Raw genomic sequence first — 27,384 nt, 5'->3', positions numbered from 1 at the left:
TTCTATGATTCTACGATTCTACGATTCTATGATTCTGTGATTCTATGATTCTATGCTATGCAATGGAAGAGACTGTCAGCACCTAGAGCATCACTGCTAATTTGTCTATATCATTCTTTTGAGAGACGGTTAATCTTGACACCAGACCAACAAGTCTGTCAGTGTCTTGTCCATTTCTTTATATAAGATGACCCAGAGGAGGCGGGGCACAGGTGGTAATTATGTTGGGATCATGCTTTTGGGGCTGGTATCCAGATCATTTGGCAACTAACACAAATGCCTCAGTTGAACTCAGTGTGGAAAAAAAAACCAGCAGGAGGTCTGAGTCCATACTAGTGGGCTGGACTGGGCTGCTCAGCAGCATTCCTGCACCCAGAAGGAAGTGGTGGTGAAGACAAGACCATCTCTTTTCTGCCTAGTAGAAAGGACTCCTTTGCTATCCTATCCATTAACAGGACCCAGACCTGTCTTCTTTCCTCAGGAGCACTTCCCTGCTTTGCTCAATCTAATTTGATCAGCAGTGAATGAAACCACAGCTGGTTTAGATCTACAGACCTCACGAAGTGTTTGGAAGGCAGACAGAATACTCAGCAAAAAAACCTGGTGGGGAGAAGAGGGATCCAGAAGCAGCAGCAGTGTTTGGGATGCCTTATTTGGCAAACAGAGTACAGCCTGGGGAGGCTTCAAAGAACAGACTGAGGGCTAGGGCAATCCCTCCTTCTGCACAGATAATGTCACCTTATGCTGGAAAAAGAAACCTCACTCATTTTGATATCATTCAAGAAAAACTCTCCTGATACCACTTTAAAGGCAAACTTCCAGGGCGGAAATATCTTAGGCGCTCCTCATAGATTACCAAACTGCACTTTGGGTGATGAAATGCATTGGAAATTTAAGATTTGACATTTTTCCAGTATTTATTGTATCTGCTTTTCTCTGCTGCCACGAGGTTAGGCAATTAAAGAAAACAGCTTATCATGGGGTTTCAATCAATTTTCTTCTCAGGTTCTCATGCATGGAGATAATGTTGAATTGCTTAGCTTGTAAATACTGCAGGGTAATGTTTATTTGTTTAAAACTGCTTTCATAAAACCGCGGAATGCTTTGTTAACCCTAGATCACTTATGAACAAACAACCATCCTCAGATTATGTCTTCTTTCATATGTATACCATGGTTTAATCCCTTACTTAAAAGCGATTTTATAAAAAAGTCACATGATCTTTCAAATGCTTCCACTATTTTTTTTCTCAGTGACCAACACATAGAGGTCACCTCTCTTCCTCTGCTGTTACCCTCCTATAGAATCCACTTCCCGCTTCCCATTTATTTTTAATACTAAGTTTCATCCACAGAAATATATTTGTTATAAAAACAAACTTCTGTACTGCTGGAAATCAGAAATGGCTCTGAAATTCAGTTCTAGCGGAAGAGCTTCCTGTCACAAAATAGGCACAGATTTAGCAGCAACTACAACTGCACACTGGCTTTGATGTTTGTCTTCTTTATTGCTTATCTTATTTGTTCTTCGTATTTATTTCATCAAAATGTTCAGTTGTCTCAGAGAGCTGCAGTTATGCCTATGAGGGCTGCATCCATGGCTAGCTTCATCTTGTTCCATGATCAATCATCTAGATCCTAACCATGACTTTGTGTGTGTAGGTAAGTATATTCTAGCCATCTTCTTTTAGTCCTAACATATTCTTGTCCACTACTACTGCCTTCTCTTTATACCAGAAGGTTTTGTGAGAAGCAGAGTTCAGAGATATTGGCTTTCCATTGCATGCTGTGATGCAAGTTTTAGAAAATCAATAGATGCTACATCTTTCTGCCAGTGGAAATTGGCTAGCGGATTTAAAGCATGAAGTATGCATGAATTCAAAGCAGGACTGCATCAGATTAATTCTTGCTAGGAAATAGTACAAAAGTCTATTTTTTCCAAGCCCCTCAGTTGACTGGTCCCCTCATCCCCTCACAGAGTTGACCCTGCTCTTCTCCCCAGCAGACTCCCCAACCCTTTTTGGGTGTCCATGAAATGAAAGCCTGATGATTATCCCCTTCCTGTCTATAGGAAAACCAAGTGAGAAGGAAGACACTCCAATCACCAAGTGACACATCCTGAGCTCTGATACTGTGGCGGCCCAAGGGCTGCCAGCTGGCTTCTCTAGGGAGCCCAAGATCTGTCACACCAATGTCCCACCTTGTTTTAGAAGGAGGAGCTGAGGAAAGGTGGAGCTGGTGTACCACGCCCATCCACCCCTGTCCTAAAGCTCTGCTATTAACCACATGAGTTAATGAAGGCACTGGAAGCTCTTTGCAAGAGCTGCTTCTCTCATAACCCCAGCAAGGACCTAAATGCTCTCTCAGAGTGAGCCTCAACCACTTGCCTCATGTATACATCACCACCACCAGGGCTTAACATCATTGGCGGAATTGCCAACACTGCTGGAAAGGGATCACCAAATTTACAGGCGACAGTTTCCGTTTATTTTCCCCGATAAAACCATTGTGAAGATCCACTATCCATTATTTAGTGAAAGTCTTTCCTGAAGTGCAGTCACCTGCGAACAGAGATGGGAAAATACATACTTTGGTCTTGGATTTCAATGTCCTCCTCAATTGACTTTGCTCAGAAACCAGGCCTTGCTGCGTCCTATGTTCTTGTATAAATCTGCCTTAATGCAGCTCCAGACATAATGCAGAGGAGGCATCCCAAAAGCAAACAAAGAAATCCTACAGCAAATGTGCTGCTGCTGTGCATGAAGGAAGGCCAAGGGCTGCAGTATTGTTATATGTGGGGGTGTTTTGGTGTTCTCTGCCTTACATCTGTCTCATGGAAAAATGATTTATTTCCTCCTCAAACTGTTCTGATACCAAGTGGCAGTTACCTGAGTGAGCCTCATTCTTAACCTGTGGGTGGGTAATCAGGGAGGGGGGCAGACCTGCTTTTCCCTTAGCAGAGAGAAGGTTTGCACAGTTGAGCTTTGTTCTGAGCTCAACAAGAGGAGCAGTGCACATGTGGTCTTCATTAGTGACGCTCCTTTGAAATGTCTCCAAGCCCTTGGATTGTAACTCTAGCACACAAAAGGGTGGGGGGAGTGAAGAAAGGAGGAAGGGAAGGAGGAGGAATGAGGCTGCTGGAATCGTCCCTGTGAAATTCAAACAAAGATGGAGATTTTCTTTTTTAATTTTTTTCCCGTCACTTATTCTTTTTTTTTTCTTTTTTTTCTTTTTTTTTTTTTTTATCCCCCAGGCACAGAATTATTCTTAACCTTCTGAACTGGAAAATACATTTCAGAAAAATCCACTGCTCTTCTGTCAAAGCAAAACCAACATGAATAATCTCTTTTAAATTACAAGCATTAAATGATAGAGGGGAACAGTTATCATTTTGTTGCTCTTTATGCATATGTGCTTGCGTATATGCTTTTGCGGTCATGTGAAAAGCCTCCAGCAGAAGCCTGGAGTTTAAAAACGCTTTTGAAGGAGTGGTTAGAGCAAGCAGAAGAGTGGGGATTTATCTGGCAAGCTGAAGTAATGGATGTTGATTTCTGTTCATTAGGAACCATGTCACAAAACTGCAGCCTGAACAACATGCATCCTCTGACTGCCTGGCATTTCCTCATGCTTCAAAACTGTATTCCTCTTCTTCCTGGGATAACTAATGAAGAAGGAAGTCATTTGGAAAAAGCCATACCAACTCTGCATATATTATTTTTCTATGATTGTCCTCATCAAATTGGATTTTATTAGGATTTCAATACTCTTAAATTCACATGCATAGATTTCCATAACAGAAATCAGTTAGATATTGATGAAAGCTAAAGAATATAAAGATAGATATAAAGATATATAAAGATATAAAGAATATAAAGAAGCAGAAAAATAACCAACAGCAAATACAAAGCATGTCAATTAATCCCACAGGTGAGCTGGTTTGTCCCTTACTCCCTGTGGGAAATGAGAAAATTTCATGGCACTGACAAAATGACATCCATGGCTCTTTCTTCGGAAGGCTGCTGAGGCATCCCTTCGACCCCTGGAAGGTTTGAGACACGCTGATGTGTTCAGCTGGCCAGATATAGATCATGAACTTCTAACCCCACACACATACCTCCTTGCTTGCTACCTCCCCAGTTGGTCTGAATTTCCCAGTAGGTGTTCATCCACATGAGGTGGATGGCAGCTCTGACACACAGGCTGGAGCAAGAAGGTGCTGCTCTGTCTGCTTCTGTACACAGCGTGATGTTGCCTGTCCTCTACTCTTCCTTGGACATGGAGCAGAGGGTCTCCAACACTCTGGCAGAACTGGGCTCTCCATTGTCAGCCGCAGGGGCCACTGTCGACTGTGAAAAGATGTTGTGAAATGTCAGAATGTGCCAGCAAGGTTAGACTAGTGAATATTACAGGCTATTTCATTCTAACAATATATTAATGCAGAAAAAAAAAATACTTCAATAGCTTTTGTTAAGAGAGCTCTCACAGGGTGGATGTTCGGATGTGGGAGTCACTTCCCTCAGTTCCTACTTTCTGTATGTGGTCATAAATTGCAGTAAGATCTCGTTCTCCCTTTGATCCATAAGGTGTTATCCATCAGATGGAAATATTGAAAACTCCCTAACTTTCAAGTGGGCAGATAGCTTGTTAACAAAAAACTGCTCAGGAGAATGGCTCTGGAGTTTTGAATCATGATTATGACTAACAACATATTTTAGGAACTCAGTGCACAAACAGCCTCACTCTAATCTCTCAGCAGGTTCACAGCCAGGCAGCTCTCTCATTTGATAACCAGAGAGACTAGAATCAGGCTCAAGACAGTCATTTTTATACCACTTGGTATCCTAGTAATGGCCACAAAAAGGGAATATGAACCTTTTGTCTCCATACTTCTACAGACACATTTCTTGTGTATTTATTGCAGTCCATTCACAGGTATTTCCAAAAGCCTAGTATCACTCCTGCTTCTGTAGCTCTTTAAATACTCATTCATGGCAGAAAAACAACCCTGAATAACATAGGGCTGCCATTGCATGCTTCTTATCTCACCTTCCCCAGCCTAATCCTCTTATAATGTCATTGGCTTCAATAGACACATCTCTGATAATGTAAATTGTGGCCACTGTAAATAAGATCAAATCGTACTGTAGCCCATGTTGTTCTAAGAGGAGACATATGAAGCAGAAACAGTGAAAATGCTACATTTCACATTCAGCTACAGCTAGAAATGCTTTTATTCTAATTAGTCAAAAATGTTGGCTCTAGCTAAGTACTAGCTGCCGAACAAGTAAAATGGATTATCATCAATACATGCTTGATTCAGTAAGCACATTAGTACGACCCAACAGGTATTTTGTTTTAGAGCAGGTCATGACCACAGACACAACTGCACCATTACTCTGGAGGTGTAACACCAGACCACACAGCACTCCTCACTCATTCTTAGTTCCAGGCACACTATACAGAACATTGCTATACGATGGCAGTGATGTTAGAGATCTCACTACTCTGGCATTCAAGCAGAGCAGTTCCTACTGCACGTGTGCTCCTGTTTAAAATCTGTGCCTACATTGGCAGCCCATGCTGGCAAGCTGAAGCCTCCTGACGCAAAAGCAAGGATTTTCAGAGAGCAAGGAGTGAGAAAAATGTAAAAATCTGATCGTAAGAAGTAGAAAAATAGTTCTGCATTCAGCCTCTTCTAGAATGAAGATGTTAACCATGATTCCACTTCTGTTGCATTGTAAAATGATCCAAGCAAAACCAAAAATGTGCTTTAAAAATGGCTCCAATAGCAAGACCTCAAAAGCTAAAACTCGTACATCAAACACAAAACTTCATAAAATAAATCTGCCAGTGCGCTTTGTTGCAAATTGTACAGGTCACCAGACAGCTTCCTTTATTTTTATTGGGTGCAGTGTGCAGACTTTTTGTTTAGATTAGATGCATCAAGTGATGAATCACTTAGTATTTAAGAAAAGCACATATTTCTTGAGATACGTCCACTGTTCTGTTTGTATCAGTATATCTATGATATCATTTCTTCCCTGTGTTATTTTGAATATCTCTGTTGCCTACAGGGACTAGAAATTGCAGATGCAGGCAGAGATTTTTTTTCTGAGTTAAATAAACATTTTCAACCAGTTTGCAGTTTGGTTTCAGTTTCTCATGTTATCCATACATCTGCCCATTCCTAACAATAGAGAGTTGCTGTAAACTTCATAAATTTTTTTTTGATAAAAAGCTTTGATCTAAATTTTGGTAATGTGACCACTGTTTTCAAGTATTAAACTGAAGGTATGCTATTTTCAAAAAGAAGAGGGTTAACACTTTTCTAAAACTCTATCACGACTCAGGCTGGAAGTCTGTCTATTTTTAGTGTTCTACAAATACTAGTTCTTCCTCCTGTAATGGGATTGTTTATAGTAAAAGCATAAAATTACTGCTTTCTCCAGGCATTCGGGAGGCACTTATTTGTACTATATGGTTCATAATTAGTGTTAATTACTCTGAAATTAAGCATTCTTTATTAAGCATTTTGAAATCCACTGAGAAAAAATACTTCATCAAAGGAGCATTGATGACAATAACAAAATTCTGCAAATACTAAATAATCATTCAGACCTTACCATACCTTCCATGAAAACATGAATAATGTATCTAACCCTTTCAGGTCTTTCTGTATTTTCCATGTTACTAAGATGGAGGTTTAAGAAGGAAGGAGACAGGCTCTTTAGAAGGGCTTGTTGTGAGGGGAAATGGTTTCGAACTAAAAGAGGGGAGATTTAGATTGGGTATAAGAAAAGGTTTTTTACAGTAAGAGTAGTGAAGAACTGGCACAGGTTGCCCAGAGAGGTGATGGCTGCCCCATCCCTGGAGACATCCAAGGTCAGGCTGGATGTGGCTATGAGCACCTGCTGGAGCTGTAGGTGTCCTGCTCATTGCAGGGGAGTTGGACTAGGTAGCTTTTAAGGGATCCTTCCAACTCAAACAATTCTATGCTCCTACTCATATGGACTTTCTCTGTAGTAAAGCAACTTCAGCTTTTCTAGTGTCTCTTCAGGGGCAGTTTCTGGCAGACTGCAAATGTTCCTCTATTCTGCCTCTAAGCCTTCCCTCCTCTTTGCTTTCTGCCTCAGGACTGAGCACAGTGTCAGAGCAGTAGGTGTGCTGTCTCCAAAAGCCCTACAGTATTGACCTATTATAATTTCAGTTGTCTGACTTGCCATATTGAATTCACACAGATTTGAAGGTTTAGCTTTTCATTATATCATGGTGTTAACTGTGAGAAAATGAAGCAAATCTCAGGAGAAGGAAAGGTCAATGTGCAAAGGCTTAAACAAAGGTGTGGAAAGGCGCGTGAAAGCACCTCTCCTCCTCCTCTCTCCCCTCTACCTCTCTGAGGGAGAAGCCAGCCAAACACACAAACATATAGCAGAGCCCTATGGCTCCCCACAGCTGCCCAGGATGAGGCATTGATGTGCAGGATGATGGGATAAGGAAGCTGGTGCTGAAAGGGGCCCCACAAGATCAGGAGAAGTCTTTTTTTATGATCTTAGGTGTGATTTTCATTTATGTTAAAATGGCCCTCTTGTACCTCAGGCCTAGGAGTTGAACAGGATCGGCAGAAGGCAGTTTTTGACATGCATGGCAGAGCTGGACAGAAATACATGTACAGGAGACAGAACAAACAGGTATGTGGTGAAGCAGAACTAAGAGCACAGCCTGTCTTTATGATGTGTTGTCAGTGGTGACTCTTGTAGGCAGGCACCAAAATATTGTTTTCTATCACTATTCGGAAACGAATCTGTAATTTTCCTGATTTAAATTGTTTTTTTCATATGGTAAAGAATGGTTCGCTCCTGACTGAGATTGTTAACCTGGACACTAATGTTTTTAACACCTCTACCTCTGAGATTACATAAAGATATGGGCCTGCAAGTATGGCCAGGCTAGTAGAATTCAAGGCTCCCGGTCTGTGATACTTTTCTGATTATTTATAAGAAATACATGAAGCACAATTTCCTTGAAATCAGAGAAAGTCAATTAGCAAGAGACCATCAATTTCCTCATTGTGCCAAGGCCCTTTTTCAGCAACTGCTTGAAAACACCTACTTCATGAATTTTGGCATCCCTGGACAAGTGGAGCAGCAGGGCTGTGTTGCATTTTCCTATACTACATAAACATCTACCTGAATTGCAAATAGTGTTTATACCAATAACAAGCTGCAAAGTGCAAGACTATGTTGTGATAATTGGAAGATCAAAAGGTAGAGGAACTCTGGCACTTTGGCCTTCTCAGAATGCTGCTCACACTGCTAGGTTGGATATATTGGATTAATTTTTGCCTCTTTTCTAGTCAGTGTTGTGTTCTGCATTGCAACAAATGAAGCATTGCTTTCTTGACAGCATAGCAAAATCAGAACCTACATTGGATAAGTTAAATATAATACATGAAAAATGCTACTTGGAATGTTCCAGAATTTCCAGTTTTGTAACAGCATCTGCAAAAAAAGACCCTTTCCCTGTGCAAGCAACATGTTTACTTATAGCACATGCATTTGAGGAGAGGATTTCCGTCTTTCCTTTTTCTGTCTTTCATTTAAGTTCACCTGAAGGCAAAAAGGCCAAAATATTTGAAAGAGACCAATGTTAGTTTTCTTTTAATGAACTGTGCAGACTTCTTCATGGCATGATCATTTCTATTATACAGAAGTCAAGCTTCCATGAATTCTTAGCTCTTTTAAATGAGATAAAGGTTCATCTTTGCAGATAGTGATTTTCTGATCCTTAGAATTGTGCTTATATAAATAACTGAAAATAAAAGCTCCCACATGTGTTTGCGGTTTGTTCTCTGGCCCTGTGTTCAGTATCCCATATTTTTTATCCCAAACTCAACTAACCCAGTAAACCTTTGTTGAGACTCACAGGGGTTAGAGTCAAGAGTCTGTGATGTTTCTATGTTTTAAGTATCAGTTGCCCTCATGCAGTGTGTAGCAGACAGTAAACAGCCAAGATCGCAGTACCAAGGGATTCCATCTTCAAAACATGCTCCAGGCTATATTGCATCCACTCTTGTACCCAACAAGCAGGACAATAGCAATGCTGCATACAGGACAGCCATATATATTGGCAGCAAGATTTGGAGCGTGTAACAGGAGTTCTGGAGTCACCCATGTTGCCAGCAACCTTACAGAAAATGTGCCTGTGCTAGAGGGAGCCTGCTGGGCTACAGTACACCAGTATAGAAAGTCTCTGTTCTCAGAGGCCCCACAGCCCACCTGTTTTTGCAGAGTGAATGGAAGATGATGAAGCAAATTATATACAAAGCCAAAATAAAAAACACCACACACGAAAACATCCAACATGAGAAAGAACTGGAATGTGCTTTGTGTGCCCTTATAAGTAGCAAAGAAAGGAGGACAGAATGGAGGGCTGAAACTAGATGATCATTGTGGTCCTTTTCAACCCAGGCCATTCTATGATTCTATGACCCTATAAGAGGTGTAAGTACTCATGGAATCTAGGAGAAAAGTGTTATGCACAACCTAGTGAAAAGGAGATATGGGAAAAGTCAAGAAAGAGTATCCATATTGTGTTGTGGAAGTAAACCAAAGAAAATAAAAGCAGCAGCAAAAGCAAACTGCAGTTCTTCCCTCTTGTTTTCCATTAGGAGAGAAAATCACAGTGACTTTGTACACACAGAGCATCTTTAATTCTTCTCTGATGTGGTATTCAGTGGACAGACAAAGCTGCATCAAGGTAAACTGGTTTTACATTAGTGAGATTTTGTTTCATTCTGAGAATACGGTGTTCACCATTCATTTTCCAAGGCACTGTGCTGGGACATTGCTTATTTGGCTCATTCTTTCCAAAACAGGAGAAATACCTTTTGTCTGAATGATTACTTCTCCTTAGTTACTATCTATCTGTGATAACTAGCTAAAAAATAATCTTTTGCTGTGTAGTTAGTTTTCAGATAAGGTACAGGAACATTTCTAGTGCACCAACACACAAAAGAGGGACACTGCAGTGGCCAAAATAGAAAGCAAGAGAAAACATATATCTGCTTCTTTTGACTGAAGTGCTGTTTCATGCCTACTTCAAATGTTCATCAAAAATAGTCTGTATCTTGGTTGTTTTCTTAGCTGTGTAGCGTATCTAATGGCTCTGAAGCAGGTAAAAGTAACCTCCGTCCAGATTGTCTCTCTGTTCCTTTCTTCTTCTCTGCTCTCAGCTACATCACCCCTACATGGGTACTCTTTATGCCAGCTTTGGGACTCACTGGAACTTCCATAAAGCAATCCAGTTTATTCATTCAGCACCAATTTGTCCAGGTGGATTATGCTGAGTGCAAAGAGGGAGCTGATGAGCTCCTCTTCCGCTCATAGCTGGTCTGGCTATGGTTGAGACAAGGGAAGTGGCAGGATCATTAAGACATCATTATTTCACACTAGGCACTTAAGTTCAATTCACTGTCTTTCCTAAAAGCCTTAGATAATATATGCAAATAACACTTTACTCCTAGTCACATTTAAAATCCAACCACTGCCTCAATTTTGAGCCAAGGAGCTTCCTTAGCTCCAACTCCTAGCTATGTTTAGAAGCATTCAGTTCTCAAGATAAGAAGGGAGTGACCCAGCTACAGGACTTTGGCTTTCAGTGGGAAGTGGCCTCCTCACTGTGTTTAAGAAGCAGGCTCATATTTTCTTGTGCATTCTGGCTTCTTCATTCTTTTATTCTCAGTTGCATAGTGAATTCTCTTTGCCCAGATGGCAATAAGCTTCATGGCAAAACCTTGGACTCAACTGCCTTATCCTGGAAGACAATGATCTAGAAACTAAGGCTTCTTAATTCCCATAGAAATGTAATTGATGCAGTTTTCTCTTCCCTAGAGAAGTGCCATGTAGGATCTCACCCTGTTTCATAACTCAGATCATTACAGAATTCATGAGATTTTGAATCCTGAGGAAAAAAAAAAAAAAAAAAAAATAAACCTACTTTTTAGCAGTTTGGTAAAACTGTTTCATTGTGTTTTGCTGGAATTCCTCTACTTGTTGAAATTACTCACGAAAAATTGCAGAGGGCTGCTCTTAGTGGAGAGCCTTCTCCATAGCAGTACAGGGTAAAGTGAGTTGCACTAGGTTTACATCAACTCTTGCCATCAACTTCTCACAAACTATCTGTGAAACAGCAAAATCTTCAGGCACTTTGTGGATCAAGCTCAGCAAATTCAAAAGCTCAGCTGAAACTCTAGGGTTAAAACTGCAGCTAACATCATTGTTTAAGCAGAAAAGAATTTTGTACTAGAAATTTACACCTTCTCTTATGTAGGGACAGCTCTCTTGGGGATGTTACACCTATGATGGAACAAATTTCCTCAGGAACTTTCAACTGACCACAGCAAAACATGTTGGTTTTGAGCTTGCTCTCTGAAAGATAAACATGTATCATTATTAAAAAGCAGGAACAGAAAAAAACACAACAAATGTCTAACTATCTAACTAAACCAAATCACCATATTAAAACATACATTTCCAGTGAAGAAGGAATGAGTCCCATATGACATATTTCAGCTTACTAAAGGCACAAAATAAGTACACTGACGTTACAGTGATGAAGGAGAAACAAGGTAAAGTCTCATGCAGTAGTGCTGTATTGCAAAATGCCTGTAATATCACATTTGAAAGGATACAGATCTGCAAACATGTCAAAGACTCACACAGTGTAGAAATTCAGAGGTTTTAAGAAAATAAAGGTACACAGCCTGCACAGTAAGATCACAAGTTGTGCTAATGACACTTTGCCTTGAAGAGGGTTGCTTTGATATGGTCACTATCTGTGTACAAATGGAATGACCAGTATTTTGCTCTAGTGCACTCCGAAGAAAAGCCGTTTCTCAGGGCCCTACTGACAAGCTCTATTAGATGAAGAGCCCTCTGTTTAATGGGAAATACATTGTAACTCAGCTTTCTTTGTTAATGGGTTATATAGCATATACATCCTCTGAATGTAGAGGAGCATTTTTGTTTGGAAAAATAAATCACCAGATCAGAGGATGAATGACAAATAAGAAGATTGGGAGTTTGGCTATGAACTATTCCTTAGGAAAGCTTGTGCTAGGCTGGGTAAGAACAAGCAAAAAAGAAATGCCTACTTTAATTTGTTTGTGGAAAATAACAAGCTTTTACTTTTTAGGTTTTCCTCTTCTTAGCTGCTGCAGCTGTGTACAAGAGTTTCGTGCTTTCTATTGAGCAGGTGTTGACTTTTGCTAATGGATTATATAGCCATAGTCTGTCAACACATCATTATAATTCAGTGCTTCAAGAAATGGACTGAGACTTGGAGCCACATTCAGAGACATTTCAATTCAAACCTCCAACTGTATTTAAAAAACCGTATCTAAAAGCTCCCATCCAAGACACTGGAATGTGAAGCATGCAGGAAATGTTATCTTATTGGCCTCAAGTCTGCCAGTGATTGTGAAATAGCTTCATTATTCTGGGAAAAAATACAAACGCTGTTCCAGGCAATGAGAGATTCATGTAAACTTGTTAAATTTTTAGGGAATACAAATAATACGGAGTCTGGAGAAAATCTTCAGTGCTCCATCACATGAAGATAAGATTGGTGTGAAAGACTGCCTTTTGTAAACACTTCCCATATGAAAACGCACCTAGAAGCATATACAGCTAATACGTCTTGTTGGACCTATTTCTTAAAATGAGTTATTCTCAGAAGGTCTGCATTCAGTGGAGATACAGAGTACTAGCACTCCCACTAAAATGTGTCACACAGGTGAGAGAGCATAACAGGATACTGAACCACAGTGCCCATGTTAATCTTGCACTGTACCCCCTGGATTCAAAGCTGGGTGGTACCTCCACAGTGAAGTAGATGTGTACTGTGCTGCAATCTCATCTCTTGACTCAGCCCAATCAAAAGGCTTGGAAGTTCTCACCCAGCCTGTGGGCCCTCCCAGGGAAATGAGTATAGCATTCCACACACATTGATCTAGAAATTCAATTCTGGGTCCTTCTCAGATCTTCATTTCAGTCACTCCTCAATGGCCTCAGAGTAGTGGGTGCACTCCACATAATGTGGTATTTGTGAAGAGATATAACACTTGGAACTAGAGTTAAAGGCTACCATACTTCTGTCCTGGATCTCCCAGCATCCTTTTCCACAAAAGAGGCAGATACAAACATGGATTTCTCTTTCAGACCAGACATAAAGCAAATAAGCAGTGAGATTTTTAGCTCAGAGAGTCATTGTAAGGCTTAAACTTATCTCTGGACATAATTTTAAACATTTCTTAATGTTTACACAAACAAGTAAAAGCTATGTTATTCTGTGGATCTATTTCCATTTCTGTGGTCTGATCTTTTCACCCATGTTAGGATTAAATTTGAGCCGCAAAAAACACGTCGAGTTCCATATCAACTACAAAATGCCAATACACAGAGCATTACATATATGCTGGTTGCTGGCCAGCTGGCATTTTAAACAAGTAGTTCAGGGAAAAGCAATTTTGGTTGGGGATGACCACAGCTGGCTTCTCATTAGACTACATTTTCAAAATGTAATATTGCCAAGCCTCTGAAGTTTTAACGACTTATTTTAGACTTTCTCTGATTCCTCATAAAATGAAAGGGGGGGGAAATGTAGCATGTCAACTCTCTGAGTATATAACTTTGTGCACTTCATGTACTTACTAAGTGTTTCTGTTATACCACATCTATTTTTTGCAATGGTTTGAATGTCATCCTTACTCTTGCCACATAGTAAGTGTGGTAGCTGAAATGCCTCCTTGAACAGATGTGACCCCTACATAATGTAAACATTGCCAAATGTTGCCTCTTGGCCTTTGGAAGACCACTAAATCATTGTAAATCTGCAAAGAATAAAGTGGCAATACAGTGTAACTAAGCTTGTAGTCCAGTAAGAAATGGTCCAGAGTTGTCAGAAAGAAGCAGCAATTGAGAAATCAGAAGGAAGGGTTTTTTAATCACTTTCACTTCTAGATATATTGGAGTTTATACAAGAAACATTCTCAGTGATTTAAAACTTAGACATGCAGAAAAAGTTAACTGAAAGGCAATTATAAATCACCATTTTCCAACAGACATTCCAGCATCATTCCCAGCTTCAGCTCAGGATACATTACATCATTCTTTAGGAAGAAAGAGTCTAGGCTATTTGAAACTGACTTGAACTTGTCAAACAAAATATAGTGTTTATAGATAGATTAGGTTGCTCTAAATTTAACATAATATTCTTGTTCTGTACAGGTCTTTTGGTAAGTGATTAAACATTGGAGAAAACCACAACTGTTTCCTTCAGAGATTTGTTCAGAAACAGTTTAGTACAGACTTGGATGCATCATTTGCTAATTACTTCCGATGAGCAATAATGTTTAGATGGCTTCCAAATAATACTTTCCTCTCCTACACACTTTATAACTTCAAATGTTAATAGATCCTTTTAAACTGTAAAGGAGATTTTGGAAAAACTGTTGTCCTCTTCAACAGACTTAGTGGGAAACAGTAGAGTCTTTCAAAAAATTAGTAACAAAGTTGTGACACAAACTCAGAAAGTTTTAGCTCAGTACTTTGCTGATGTCTTTTGTTCAAAAGGACAGGAAAAAAAATATCTCAATAATATATATTAAAATACATCACAAATACATTCAGAAGAGACACATGGTAACTAAGAAAGTAATTACAACCAAAGTATGTCAATTATTAATAGTTAATTATTAAAGTGTGGCATATAATTTACTTTCCTAACACTCATAGGAGCATCATAGGAACATGCAAAAAAATGGTACATCATGATGAATGTAGTGATGCAGAGTTTTAAATACGAGTTTTCCTAACTTTTGACTGTTTGACTGCTGATCTTCTAATATTCTTACTCCAAAACTCTATCATATAACATGAGTATGGTGGAAGCCACTGATTTAGAAAGTTACTGATGCAAACACACTGTCAAGGTTTACAAAATATGCACTCTTTCCTCTTCTGGCTAACCACAAAAACTTCACAAACAAATGTAACATCAATGCTCATGTGGACGGGCACCTCAAGAACAAGCAGATGAAGACCTATCCCCCCACTGCCCATCCAGCCCATTCTTCCTCCAATAGGGTGCCTCCTGTAGCTTCAGGAAGAAGCTGGCTGAACACTGGGCAAGATTTTTGCCTCCTCTCAAAGATGCAATGTCAGTGCATCCTCAGGTAAGTAATGCAGTATCTGGAACAATTATTTTTGACCTTTCCCTAGAGTGGATCACATCTTCATGCAGAGCTGGTCCAATTGCAGATTTCCCTTTCATGGTATATTTTTCAGACTATCTCAGTAGCTTTCTTGAGAAAGAAATATCAGGAAAACAGCACAACAGATTTCTCAGTTTCTGCAAGTTCATCAGGAGCAGAGTCAGAGTCCAATGCTCCCTGACTAGATTCTTTTAGTTATTCCACATGGAGAGGTTAATACCACATTTACACATTTGATGACGTTTGACGTTACACAGGATTTTGATATAGCAGAGAGATAAAGCAATGTGTTGAAATCACCACGCAAGCACAATATAGCAGTTGCGACATACATTTGGATCACAATGCAAATGTGGTTCTCATTTCCAGGTTCTATATGCTCACTACCATGACACAAAATATTCCCAACAGAAAGGGATGCATGGCATGAAGCCAGCTCAGAAGAGTTGCCCTCTAAGTTCATTTTATTGATTGCTCAATTTTATGCTCTATCCTGGGTCTGAGCCATGTACACACTTTCCTCATTACTGGTCTGGCTACCTCAAGAAGACATTCCATTTCTTGATTAACTCAGGGAAAACCATGGACCCGTTGATCCACTCAACTGATACGGTAATTTATCTGAAACAAAGGCCACCCTCCATTTTCCTTAAGTTTAGCTGTGGTCACTCCCTACCTTCTTCAGAGAGCTTCACAAGCACATCATCTTTGCCCATCTCCACTGAGCATTCTTCCCAGCATAGGGTTGTGTCCATCAGTAACAAGCATATGATATCAAAGAGTTCTTAGGAGATGATCAGAAATTGCTCTATAGACAACAGCAAGCAAATGCTTGAAATAGCATAATTCCTCTAGTGCCATAAAGCCAATTCCGAAGGGTAAGATTAGGCTTCACTTGAAAGAGATTTTGGAAGTTATTCTGGGGAGGGGGGGGATGGGGAACGGAGGGAGAAGAGAAAGCCTGTTCCCCTGTCCAGAGCATTAGAAGTTTTTTTTTCTAAAATGAAGAAGAAGAGTAATTACATGGAATCTTTTTCCCTTTTTCTCCTTTCTTTTCCCATTTCTACTTAGTAAAAACTTAACATGATCATGACTCAGGCAAACTATGCTTGGCCTTCATAAGCACAATACGCCCCATTTCCTGCAGCTAGCAGGGGATATCAGATTTCTCGCTGTGGCTGAACAATGCCTGCTGCATTTAGCTTCAGAGGTCTGAAACGGAGTGCCTGGGCTCACTTCACTCTTCTCCCAGTTTTCAGAAAGCTTGATTTCTGCACTACAGGATCTCCTTATGCAGAACACTAAGAGCAGAATCTTACTTTGATGTGTGCTTATAGAGCAGGTTGCCCAGAGGAAAACCCTTAGAAAGAGGAACAGCACAATACTCATGCTCTCCCCCTTTTGCTGAAATTGGGATTGTTGGAACGTTTTGTTATTTAGATCTACATCCAAAAGAAAATATGCAAACAAAGTATTTTGATTTGGATGAAAACGAATTAAAAACTTCCCATTTCTTGCCAAATAAAGCAAAAAACCAGAAGGTGGATGGAACATTTGAAGGTTTTCCATGAAATAATAATAAAACAACCACTACTGTTTTCAAAATGTATTTTTAGGAAAGGCAAAAGACTAGAAAATTGAGAAAGCTTTTGGACAGTAGCTGTAATCTTGCTCAGTAATTCAGTGAATTTTAGACTCGTTGCCCAGGGCTTAGGAGTTTCCAAGCCTATCTTCTCCTCTGCATATGGCAGTTTGATTTTCTTGCCTTCCAGAAAAGGATTTGAACCACTAGCCCATGGGATATATGTTGGATTTTCACTTTCTTCAGTTGCAGGTTTTTTGTTTGTCTCTTTGTTCTTGCCTATTCTTCTCAGTCAAAAGATGATAAAAATAACACCTTAGTGTACTGCTAGGAGCCTTAAGATGATATGGTCACAAGAATCAAGATTAAGTTCAGCTCTTAGGCTGCATGGATCTGCACTTCTGCTCTAGATGAAGGAATCATAATATTATTAAGGCTGGAAAAGACCACTAAGTCCAACTGTCTAGTCCAACTGTCAATCCATCACCACCATGCCCACTAAACCATTTCCCACTCTTGCAAAGCGTCAGACACCAGACTTTTAGCTTTCAGACTTCCAGCTTTTTGTCATCTGCATGTCCAACCACATAAAGCAGAAATGTAAAAGTAGGAGAGCAGAAGTTTGTACACATTTTTACACAGCTGAAGGTCCAGAGGTGTGGACCTCTCAGGTATGAAAGGAATTGAACACAGTTCTCCCAGATCAAGAATTAGTTGGTCTAAAGAGACCTTTAACAATTTTTTTTCATTCCAGACCCATTTTAATAACCAAAAGTATAGATCCAATTTACATCTGATTTCCATCTTTTTTTTTTTTTTTTTTCCAGAAAATCTTTTTCAGAAACTCAGTGTTTTTCCAAACTAATTTCCTCCATGCCTGGCATTATGCTGAAACACAAGAACACATTATACAGTGATTACAGAAGAATATCTGATGGTTCAAGAAATAATTATGGGGAACTGAACCAAAGGACAGATGTTTTATAAGTTTCTCTGTGATAAACATGAGGAGGTAATGTAATAATGTGTGTGTATATATACATTCTGAATAGTAATTCTCATGTCCTTTTTTCCCCATCTTCTATTTGAGAGAATATTAACCCAACGGTCTTGCTCAAAACCTAAATATTGTTATTCTCCTGCATTGTTATCAAGTCAATTAGGGAATAGGGCATTTCTCTCACTTCAGTACTTCCATCTGTTTCTGATTTACCAGTTTTGTGTATTACGAAAATGTGCCAGACAGCAGCATCGTCCAATATGTTTTGTGTTCACAGTATATATATGAAAGATGGTTTAGTAACAGTAATTAAGCATTTACTGGCCTTCATTTTAGCTCAATATTTCTTTTGTGGAGAGGAAATGCTCCAGCTCCTGCAAAACTGTCACAGTGACTGCAGCATGCATATGGCATAAGGAAAACTGCATTTCAGCCTCCCACTGGAGCCTGCCAATGAAATTGTTAAATGCTAAAATCCTGATTCATCTGAAACAGTTTTGTTTGCATTATTATGTTCCTATAAGTTAAAAAATATATATCAAGATTACATCATGCTATGTCTTGTCCAAATATTTAGTCAGCAAAACCAAAGAGCTTATACTCAACATGGACAAGAGAAAGAGTAGAAGAGTGCATGCCAGGCAGGGAGAGGCCAGAAAACGGATTTCTTCCATAACCAAGTCATTTAAGGAACTGTCTGAATCTCAAGACGTTGCTGTAGTGGCAGAAACATGCAGCTAACTGCAGTGCTAACACAGCTTCAAAAAAAACACAAAAAGCTTTCTGAAGGAAAAAAACCATGAGAAATATGGTCAATTGCTACATGACAAACAAACAAAGAGTATGCTGCCATTCATAAGGCTGGAATGAAATGACTACCCAAATCATTATTGCTGCAAAGGAAAACACGCCTATGTAAAAATAGTAATCAATGGATTCCTGGAATTACTTTTCCCCGTCCCAGTTTTACCAATAGTCTTCTGTCACAGGTAAAATGGGGCATCAGAATGAAGCACAATATTTCACAAGATACAGCATATTTATATTGTCACATGCAGAAGCAGAGCAAATACCTGCATATTTCACAAGGCAGGCTACACTGAAGAAATCAAGGGACAGAATAGAGAACTGCATAGAAGCATGCACAGTTCTGAAACAAGAAGCACTTTTCTCCTTTGTGCTACAGTACTTTCCCTCTTATTCATTTCTATCACCTCAGCACTGAGGAGTATATCACATGGCCCAAGAATTATCACATTTCTGGCTCATACAAGATACTAAAATGCTCATGGAATTAGATTGCATGGTGTACCTTATCAGCTGATAAAACACAAGAAGAAGCCTATGGTCAGTTTTTATTTTTTGAAGTCAAATGGAGATACGAAAGAATTCCCCAGCTTCTTGCCTACCACCAAGTAAAAAAGAATACCTTGTAAGGCTTTGGACAGCCTGGTGGGTCTGCAAATTCATACTCATATGCAACTGGTATTTGTCAAAGGCAGCACTGTAGTTATTAAAAGTATAGTATGCATTTCTTAGCCATATAAGGAATATTTTTTTATCTGACAGTGGCACACTAATAAATATTGGGATTATGCAGTCCTTCCAATTACAAAAGATCACCCAAACAGCTATGCTCACCAGAATTTTACTCTCTGGAAGAAAATAGCAACCACATTTATTGATTTAAATGGCAGACATCTTCATTATGCGTGAATCAGATATGGAGGCTTTCCAAAATTCCACAAGGTTGAACACATATTTTATTGAGACTGCTCTGGAGTCAAAATGGGAAGACTCTTCTGATCTAAGTTTTTCACCTGTCTGTGAGCTCCCAATTCACCTATGGTAGCCTAAGGTTCATGAAGCTTCTCTACTAATTCCATATTTGCCCTCCAGAAAAAAAAACAAAAAAACAAAAAAAAACAGCTCAATTTGCACTCTGCATAGTCACCAAATCCCATTTCACTAAGGATATTTAGCAACTTTTAAAGATTAATTTGGTTTGCCTTACGTTGGCATGCACGGTGGATTTACTTAAAAGAACAAAAAACTAAACTACAACATGTCCACAACATTAACTCATAGGATTTTCTTCAGTGCAAATACATTGATTGTTCAAATCAATTTACTTATTCTGGAGTACCTGGTGACTAAAATAAGCCAGAAAAGCAGAACTTTTAAAACTACAGTCCAAAAGAGCAAAAACACATTTTACTTCAGTGAAATACCGCTATATACAACTTTCTCCCCAGTTGCATTTGTGCTTCTGTAAGAAGTTTCAGACCCTAATCCCAGTTCCATACAGTTGCCTCTCCACTAAACCCACCAGCAACCCCATCTGCTAGCACCACTGTCATCGAAAGGTTCTCCTTCACCTGCTTAACTCAAAATTAGCCTTTTGTTTTATTTTTAAACAGCTGAAATAGTAGGTTTTATCTGAGTAATTTGAATTGCAACCTCTCCAACAGAAGGTCCTCTGCATGCTAGGTAGCAGCATTCAGCTGAGGAGCAACAGAAAAGGAGTGCTAAACATAGCACAGGATAGGCAGGGGCAGAGGAGGACGTCTGCTTAGAGCTGAAGTTCCACTACTGGGTTTAAAACCATTTCATCAGGTATTGGATGCTTTTCAAAGAACCCCATCATTGCAGAGTTTCTGTTATTCTGCTAAAAAATTCATAATAACCAAGTGAAAAACTTCATTTTGAGGGGGATGGATACAAATGCTTGTTTGAATGAATGTAAAGGTGACTTTTTTCAATTATTTTTATTTGTATGTGTGTATGTTTGAGTTGAACTATGAGCTATAGTTCTAGACTTCCTTTCTCTTTTCCTTTTGCTGAAATTATTGAAACGATCTGTTTTCTATAATGCACATAACTTGTTTCTTACAAAACTGTAGGATTTATCTTGGAAGTCCTGTGAATCTAAGTGCTTTACAGAAGATGGAGCCAGCCAGGGACACTGCTCCCTGTGTGGGAATGAATGAAATTTGGTACTACAGCTCCCTCAAGACAATGCACAGTCATGATCTGCAGCTTAGCACTGGAATTCATGAACACAGGCCATTGTAATGCTTTGAATAAGTAAAACATTTCAGTGAAGCCTAGATTATTTTCATATTTTGTATATATTAATACTTCAGAATTTCCATTCCAAAGAAGATTTTGAAATTTTCCCATTTTGTCCTGTTGTGAAATAAAACTAATTGAGATGCTAGCAATTTCTATGTCAATCCTGCAATTCATATGCCTCAAAACATGCAGCATTTTCCTGTAATGTATTGAAACAGGCTCATGGGTACAACTGCAAATGTGCTGGGAACCTTACAAAACCAATATATTCAGCTTTCCCAATGAGCCACATGATGATTATGTAAGTATATGGCAGCTCCTATGGGGTTTATTTTGTTCGGTATCATCAGCAAGGGTTTTCTCGCTCGTATTTCTGTATCTTGATTTCCATGTACTGTAATCCCAACTGTAAATACAATCCACCTTGTTATAACAAAACGTCTTTGTAGAGCACACATATTCTTTGTCTCAGGGCCTAATGTTTGAGGAGTATAAAGGCTACATTCAATGCACTCCAGTCCGCAGCTGGAAAAATGACTGGAAAATTACTTCCTGGCCCAAAGCCAGCAGTAAGTTTGCTCAGGACATAATGCAATACAGGGCATGCAAGGCTCTGATCTGTATCTTTTAACTTGTGATGGGGAAACCCAGCTGTTCCTGTAATTTGCTACCTATGACTTACTAACAAATTAAGCACGCACTGGCCACGTAATTTGTCAGGGCCTTGAGGTTCACGTGGCCATGCCAGGGCAATGTCTCACCATAATACCCCTCAATGAGCCTAGGCCTGACCCTCATCTGCAAGCCCGTGTCCAAAAATTCAGCTTATTCCCATCACCAAAGAGATGCCCAGAGCCAGGGTTGCCCTAGTGCCCCTGGCTGCCTGCTTCTGACTGGAGTGGTGGGACTTTCTGGTGGGCCTTTCTTCTTAGTCATCGAAGTTGAGATCATGACCTCACTGGCCTATCAGCTCATTTCCTCTGTTCACAATCTAAAGTTTATGTCTCCACTACTGGGCTAGAGATGAAGGTCAGCATCTCCTCAGTTTGGAAAAATCAAACTCTGTCTTTATTAAAAGACAGACCCTGCCTTCAGTTCACATCAGGACTGGAACCGCAGTTTACCAAGACTATGAAAGACTTTTCCCTGAATGTCAGTAAGAAGGGTAGATCACAGAGTAAAGGTCATAAATAAATCAAAACCCACTACAAAGCATGAGATAGAACTGGAAGTAGAAATCAAAAGTAGGTCAAAGGACAGGGAAGAGGAATTATCTTCTGCACTAAGATTATATGTATGAATTGCCAGTTATAATGGTTACAATAGAGAAGAAAAAAAAAAACAGCAGAAAACAAAAAACAAAAAAAATCCCAACACCAGCAGTAACAAATATCTAGGTCACTAAGGCAGGGATTTGCTTTAGAATAATATAAAATGTAACTGCATTCATAAGCATATTGAAAAGATTTCCAGGACTGCGTTGTAGCATGTGTTTACACAAGCATTGAAAACATATGAAGAAAACTGCTACTTTTGTGTGTGTTGAGGATAGTGATGGGAGGAGATGTCTGTGCCCTTCATATTACATGTTATATTCAGTATTACACTTGCAGATAAATTAGGTGTTTGAGCACTGCCCAGAAACTTGTCTGTCTGGCAGTACAGTGCTGTGTGGAGATGCGCAAACTAGCCCCAGCTACAGGGGTGCTAACCTTCCCTGTTAGCAACATGCAAGCACCTCAGATGACCAGCTGGAAATGAGCTCTGCAGAGAAGGACCTGGGTGACACAAGTCAGCAGTGCGTTCATGTGAGCAACAAGGCCAATGGTGTCTTGGAGTATATTAAAAGAGTGTGGCCACCAGAGTGAGGGAGGTGATCCTCCCCTTCTACTCTGTCCTAGTGAGACCACGTTTAAACTATTGTGTACAGTTTCGGGCTCCCAGTTCAAAAAAGACAGGGAACTCCTTGAAGGAGTCCAGCAGAAGGGCCACAAAGATGATTAAAGGCCTGGAGCACCTCCCACATAAGGAAAAGTTGAGTAACCTGGACCTGTTCAGCCTGAAGATTGAGAGGGGATCTGATAAACATCTATAAAGGGAGGAAAGAGGCAAATGGATGAGGCCAGGCTCTTCTCAGTAGTGTGTAGCAATAGCACAAGGAGTAATGGCCTAAAACTTGAACATAGGAAGTTCCATACTAACATGCAGAAGAACTTCTTTATGCTAAGTGTGATGGATAACTGGAACAGGTTGTCCAGAGAGGCTGTGGAATCTATTCTATGGATCTATTCAGGACCAATCCAGACTCACTTTGCACTCCAGTGAAAAGCTTTTATTAATTAACCAGAGTGTTAATATAAGTGTTTTTCAATATATCACATAAATGAAAAAGTTCTGGTCCAAATCCAAGAGTTTAAGAATTGAATTTGCAAACTCACTTATGAATATGTTTCTCCCATTATTCTTGATTGTTTCATTTCAAATGGGACTAACCTTAGCTGAACACTAGCTAAATTGCTGTATTAGGACCCCAAGTATAGACATGAGCTTCATCTTCTTTGGTTCACTGGTCTTTGTCCCATCCTTGGCATCTGACACCCTTCTAAGACAAAATGTGGATGCCTGTTATCTCTGCACAGAAATGGGGTTAAATAGTCTCTAGGCTGTCTTAGTCTTCTAGACACCGCAGTGATTTAAACACACTGAATTCCTTAAATCTAGCCTGCAGCATGCTGGACTTACAGGATACTCTTCAGTGACACAGGACAGATGAAAGTTAACAGATGCCCAAGATGTGTATGGGTTTCTAAATACAATTATCCTCTACTGCAGTTAGCACAGGAAGGATACAGAACTAGACAAAATAATAAACACACATGCTTCTATTTCCTTCCCCCAATTTTTTTTTCCAGATAGAAAAGAGAAAAGGATTTTGACTATCTCAAGACTGTGCAACTTGGGGTTGTAGTTGTCTTTGGAATTTATTTTTTTTTTTAATAATCTCTCAACCCTCACCTTCCTCTTATGCAGCCATTTTTCTTCTTCCTTGGCTAATCATATCTTCAGAAGAGCATTAGCTTCTCTCTTGTCCTCAGTTTTGAAAACATTTTCAGCTAAAGGTTTGCAAAATGACATCTAATTCTTATCCTTTGCCACAGGGAGAAATTCCACTGCTCTGATCTCTGGCTTCCTAAAAAGAAATCAGATATATTTGTCCTGGTGGGTATTAGTTGTTTCATTCCTCCATTTACCTACGTTTGAATGAGATTTCCTCAGGTTAATAATAGAATCATAGAAATGTTTGAGTTGGAAGGGACTTTTGAAGGTCACCTAGTCCAACTCCACTGCAGTGGACAGGGAGACCTACAGCTAGATCAGGTGCTCAGAGCCCCATCCAGCCTGATTTTGGATGTCTTCGGGGATGAAGCACCCACCATCCGTCTGGGCAACCTGTTCCAGTGCCTCACCACTCCTATTGCAAAAAACAAACAACAAAAAAAAGAACAACAAAAAAAACCCACTTATATTATATTTAAATCTATACTCTTTTACTTTGAAACCATTTCCCCTTATTCTATTACAACAGACCCTGTTAAGAGTCCGTACCATTATTCCTTATAATGACTTTCCATTAATAGTACTGTGTCATTGTCCCATTGAATTTCAGCCAGATACAGCAGTAGAAAGATAGTGCTGAAGGCACCCAGGGCTAAACTCAAACTGGAATTTAAAATCTAACATAAAAATCCTAATTTAAATAGAATTCATGAAGCCTGCATCTGCCGTTTCCTCAAATTGTCATAGTTACTCATCATCTGAAATTTATTTTGTGGTTTTTAGCAACAACGCAGTAAAGAAGTTCATAATCGTACTCATCTACAGCCAAACTCAGTTCTACAGACACACTGCAGTCTGTTTGAACTTATGTATGGCACATTCCAGAACTGGTCTGGTCCAAGGAGCTCACTATCGCAGTACGTGGTGGAATGACTCAGCCCAGCCAAATACTTAGCTCATAGTAAATGCAGTTGGGATTTGTTTGATCTTTGATAAAATGTTTCAGACCATTTTTCAATCGTGTGATGACAACAAGGCCATTCTAAGCAAAACCAGGTACTTTTTGAAACATGAGATTCTGCAAATCTCTGGAAATAGATTAATTGCTTTTGCTTTAAGAGAGGAAGTAGACAGCTACAGTAAGCTAGTTATTGCTAGGAAGGAGATATCAAAGGTGTGAAAGAGATAAAGAACTCTCTTCTAATGATATTTTTCTGCAAAGTCAACGGTGCATTTTAAAATAGCCTTTCCAATATAATAGCAAGGAAGGGATAAAATCCAGAATACATTAAAGGAATATGACATCATGAAGTGAATTACAGTAAGTGGCGATTACATTTATTACTTTGGATTTGTAAAATGATACAAGTTACTCCAATCATTAATATGATTGCTAAATTTTCTGCATAAATCATCATAAAAATACTACAAAAACCTTAGTGCAGAAGGGCTATCTCTGCCTTTAAAAGCTGAATATTTTGGACAGTTTTCAAATAGGTCTGATGATAGCTTTATAAAAAATGCTGTATAAAATGATGGATGTTTGTCATTTTACCTATTATAAATTATCTTACTGCAACACCTTGAGACCTCAGCAGAGATCAGAGACATACTGTGCAAAGCACTCAGCTGAAATGACAGTTAAAAAAAAATCGTATCACCCCCAAAAAATGCAGTTCAAAAGCAAACACAAAAATAGCAAAGAATGAGAAAGGGAGTCACTCGGTGATGTGTGTGTAATAGATTCTGACTGTATTTCCCCTTGTTTCTGCTAAACTGAAAAATCTATTTGGGAATGTTTCTTCTTTCTCTGCAAACATGTTCAATATGTTTTTGTTTGTTTGTTTGTTTGTTTGTTTGTTTTTTAAACAGGTCTTGCTAATTGTGGCTTTTCAGTATTCCTTAGTAATAATTTATTATAACTATTATTGTATTTCTGGAACGTGCATGTTTCTCTTCTGCCTTTCATTCTATTCAGAAAAGCCCACAGAGCAAAAGAAAGTGTATTATTTTGGGGGGAGAGGCAAAGAAGGGGACAGTTTTGTAGAATCAAATATTTAAGAACCACATTTAAAAAGCAGTAAGGAAAAAAGTTACGTGAAATTTCACTTCTACCCAAGCATCATTATAAAAATAAGCGCACAATGCACATTTTAGAGCTTTGTTGATAACAATGTAGGAAAGAAAGCCTAAACAATAAAAGAGTTACTTATTGTTTACAAATGTACTATTTTAATTTGAAATTCTGTTTGAAATTTGTTAAAAAAACATGAAAACAGAAACAGAAGGGAATATACTAACCACCTCCTCATTGTATTATAAGGGGCTTACTGCAAGGCTATAATAAAATAATCCAGTTTTCTGTGCAAAAGAAAAAGTGGTGAAGTGAATCTACATTTGAGTAGCAACCAAACCTACCATTTCCAGGTCTGTTCTTCTGTATGTGGAGGGAAGGTCTTGTGTCATGAATACTAGATCAATTGAAATTTTTAAGTGAATGAAAAATTTTAAAATCTCCTCTCTTTCAACTATAACATGTTAACTGTTAAGTGCACACTGGAAACACATATTGTGTGGTTGTTTGCTTCAGTAGATGTGGTGAAGGTAAGAAAACAGAAGAAAAATGAAATACACCCATGCTACCTCCCAGCGTCTCCTCCACTGCTCTCGTTAACTGCTCTGTTAAATTGGCTAAAATGTTAGAGGGGGTTAATGGCAATGGCTTTTCATAATTGTTCTTCCCTAAACTTCCTCTTACTTGAATTCTAAATAATTCAAAGTGAGAGGAGATCAGAAGGAAGTCATAGGTTAGGGATTATGAGATTACAGGGCATCCGCAGGAGGGTGTAATCCCCACCGAGGCCCTGCAGGGGAGATCTCTCACACCAGACACTGCAACCACACTGAATTCTTTGGGGCTCTCTTCCCCTCAGTTGAGCTCAGGCATTTCTGTATGCCTCACGAGAAGCATGGTTCCTGTTGCCACGGCCCAAGCATCATGCTCCCACATAACTAATAGAGAAGTCACAGAAATGTGGAAACTACCACAGAAACTCAATGTAAGCAAAAGCAGGAAGCGATGCTTTTTTGTGAGTGCCTACTGGCTAAGCCTGCCATGACAGATTAATTGATCTAACTTTGTATGCTAGAAAGGTTTATTACATGATCTTATTCTGTGCAGCAGTTAAAAACTCTCAGCTTATTTTACTATACACAAAGCTGCTTGATTTTTTGCTCACAATATTTACCAGTTGCAATAAAATAAAACTAGTGAGACATGGTTCAAAACACCAAGCTTTCTAGCTTAGATATGGGACATGAAAAATACAGGGTATGGAAAGAACACTTATTATTATAGGGTCTATCCTTTGCCTGAGTTAACAGTTTTCCCATAGTTCAG

The 27,384-nt window shown here is 39.2% G+C and overlaps 1 long non-coding RNA gene across 5 annotated transcripts in view; it reads right to left on the bottom strand.

Moving 5' to 3' along the window:
* The window catches only part of LOC116217585 (uncharacterized), a 128,780-nt gene that overhangs the window by 45,154 nt on the left and 56,242 nt on the right, over window positions 1–27,384 (bottom strand). For 3 of the 5 annotated variants that reach the window (XR_014880246.1, XR_004162278.2, XR_014880250.1), the window contains one exon: window positions 3,711–4,345. This is a non-coding gene — a long non-coding RNA (uncharacterized LOC116217585). Of the gene's footprint in view, window positions 1–3,710; window positions 4,346–11,313; window positions 11,426–27,384 lie in introns of those variants that run through there. The other 2 variants (XR_014880249.1, XR_014880248.1) reach the window with 2 other exon arrangements.

This window comes from Meleagris gallopavo, chromosome 1 (assembly GCF_905368555.1).
Source record: "Meleagris gallopavo chromosome 1, MGAL_WU_HG_1.1, whole genome shotgun sequence".
Lineage (NCBI taxonomy): Eukaryota > Metazoa > Chordata > Aves > Galliformes > Phasianidae > Meleagris > Meleagris gallopavo.
This window is presented reverse-complemented; position numbering and strand designations above follow the sequence as displayed.